Below are 3028 nucleotides of genomic sequence, written 5' to 3'. Positions count from 1 at the left end.
TGGAGAAACCAATGATTGCCATGCCATAATAATCTGTGATCTCCAATCTTTTATTATCTTTCTCATTTACTTTTATTCATGTACTCACATATATATATATATATATATATATATATATATATATATATATATGTATGTATATATTCACTTACACACACATAAAAAACTCTGTCACTTTTGGTGAAGAATGCAATAAAAACAATATATTGAAGTGTATGAACTACATATGTTCCAATATCTACTTACAATACCCAGATGTATATTTATATAAACATGGAATTTAAACCAACAGCAAAAAAAATGCTGCATAAAAAATATTTTGGTCCAATTCTGTGGTGAATATATAATCACTAAGTACAGAGTGTGTCTTAGAGTCATTTGATACTTAAACAACAATGAAATGCAGTTCGAATTCAGGACCTATGTTCTTTTAGTTCTTTTATGATTTTCATGAGGCTGTAGGAATCTTCCATATTTTTAATATGACTGGTTTTTAGGGGAGAAGAAATCTCCAACAGTGCTTAGGGAAATGCCCATTTTCCTTTCATCTAATCATTTGGACCTGGTGACTTATATATTAGAGATTATAGAGAAATCTGGATGAGAGTACACCAGAAACATGAAATTAAAATTCTTAAATCCACATATGCTGCCCAGAATTATTGGAGCTTCCTAGAAATTGTACTAATTCCAGATAGCATTGCAATAATTTTCATTCATTGTGAATTCTGCTAACAACGCTTGTCAGTAAGAGGAGGAAATAGATTTGATCTATTTATTACTAAAATTGTACTACCTGGAAAGAATTCTGAGATACTTATAATTCCTCATAGAAATTCTAGTAGTTCTGGTTAATATATGAATCACAGGGAAAGAATATGTCATTCTCTGGCTAGTTATGAATTCATAAAAGTTAGCATTAAGTAAAAGAGATCAAAGATTTAATTGTGACCTTTTCCAAGCATAAATTTAAATGATTTTAGAGGTTAAAAAAAAATCAGTAGAACCAGAGTTTATAGATTTGTCAAATGCCTTGTTTTAGAGAGACACTTTATAGATTATTTCCGTAGACTTGGTGACAACCAGCCTGTTATTCATAAAGTGTGCTATATGAAAGGATCATTTTTCATAAAATGCAAGAAACACTCAGAAACAAATATTTAAAATGCTCAAATAACTTTAGATTTGAAAGGAAACATGAAAAAATCTAGTTCAACATCTCCACTTTTGTAGAAGAAACTGATCTCTCTTCTTTTTGCCCATTGTCTTAGCCTAATCACTTTGTACATTGAATGATTATGTATACTTCTGTTGTACTCCAAATTTTATCAGTTATTCTTTGATTTTCAGTGCTATTGTTCATCAATCTAATTACATATTTGTGTATTCTTTTAAAAAATTAATTGCCAGTGGATTTTTTTATTTGAAATTTTATAGTCAGTTTATTTAGTCCAATGATGTAAGGTATCAGAAGAATATTCTCCTGAAAAACATTTTTTCTTAGAAAAAAAGAAAGGAAAATCACCAACTTCTCAGCATAGCCGCACATGCTGTGGCAGTCAAGACTCTCTGCAGAAGGGAACAGTCCATTAGTCAGTCAAGTCACTCTCTGGGTCAGCAGGATTGTAATCTGGATCATCCTCATTGTCCTCCAGCTCCACATCACCCGTTTCCTGGAACAATGACTCATCTACCGCCACGCAGTTTACAGCATCCTCCAAGAACTGAATATCAGATGTATCAAGATCATGATCTGTTTCAAGTAGCTGTTTCCCACTTAATTAATTTTTTCCAGCTTGCTCTTCTTCTTTCATTTGTTTCTTTTTAATTTCCAAGTATTCTGCATCAAACTTGGCCTTCCAACTGAAGAAATTCTCAGTTGTAAAAGGAGTGCCATGAAATAATCGCTTTTCAGTTTCTTCTGCTTCTTTTCCTTTTTGTTTCTTTTCTTCTCTTCTAGTTTTTATTTGGTCTACTGTTCCACTTAATTTTTCTTGCACAGCTGTTACTAAAGATCATCACCATACCAGGGTTTTTCTCTGCCTGTAATAGCTAATAATTTTAATGTATCTGAGACATCATTATCTTCTAGATTTTCCTGGGAGAATATGTCATAAAGGGGGGCTTCATCAGGATATTTTTTACTGTATGTAAACTTGAGGGCAGTCTGGACAGTGTCATCATTTTCTCCAGCACCAGATGTCACAGTAATGGAGAAGCTGGGTGGATATTCTGATAATACTGTGAAGGAGTTCGGGTAGATGAATTCCGGAGCCTCTTGCTCGTTGTGCGGCTCCTCACTGTAATCTGTCATTGTGGCCCTTGCTGGTGCCCATGGATCAACCAGACACCCAGGTGGTGTGCTGCAGTCGGGACCACCGCCGTGCTGGGAGGCCATTGGGTGATTTTTTAATTGGAGTAAGATAGGTATATAACTTACAGGTGTATGACATCATAATTTGACATCTGTATACACTTCAAAGTGATCACCATGAAGACTCTTGTTACCCACTGTCACCATATAATTGATCCTTTTCACCCATTTTGCCCACCTCCCACAACTTTATTCTCTGATAACTATCAAAATGTTCTCTCTGTCTATGAATTTGCTTTTCTATTCTTTTGTTTGCTCATTTAAAAAAAATTTCATGTAGCGTGACACCCTCGAGGTCCATATGTTATCACAAACGAGAAGACTTCAATCTTCCTTATGGCTGAGTATTAATTATTCCATTATGTATATTTATATCTATTCATTCACCCATCAGTGGACACTTAGATTGTTTCCACAACTTGGCTATTGTAAATGATGCTGCACTGCATATAGGGTGCATATATATCTTTTGAATTAATGTTTTCATAATCTTCAGATAAAATTCTAGAAGTAGACTAGCTGGATTGTATGAAATATATTTTTAGCTTTTTATTTTTTGAGGAATCTTCTTATTGTTTTCCATAGTGATTGCAATTAATATTCCCATCGACAGTGTACAAGAGTTCCCTTTTTTTCCACATACTCTCCAACACT

At 33.8% G+C, this 3028-nt stretch overlaps 1 pseudogene; it reads right to left on the bottom strand.

Annotated features, from left to right (window-relative positions):
* Positions 1-1472: 1472 nt before the first annotated feature.
* Positions 1473-2314, bottom strand: LOC118921366 (RWD domain-containing protein 1-like; annotated as a pseudogene).
* Between the last annotated feature and the right edge of the window lie 714 nt (positions 2315-3028).

Source organism: Manis pentadactyla, chromosome 5 (genome assembly GCF_030020395.1).
Source record: "Manis pentadactyla isolate mManPen7 chromosome 5, mManPen7.hap1, whole genome shotgun sequence".
NCBI classification, from domain to species: domain Eukaryota; kingdom Metazoa; phylum Chordata; class Mammalia; order Pholidota; family Manidae; genus Manis; species Manis pentadactyla.
This window is presented reverse-complemented; position numbering and strand designations above follow the sequence as displayed.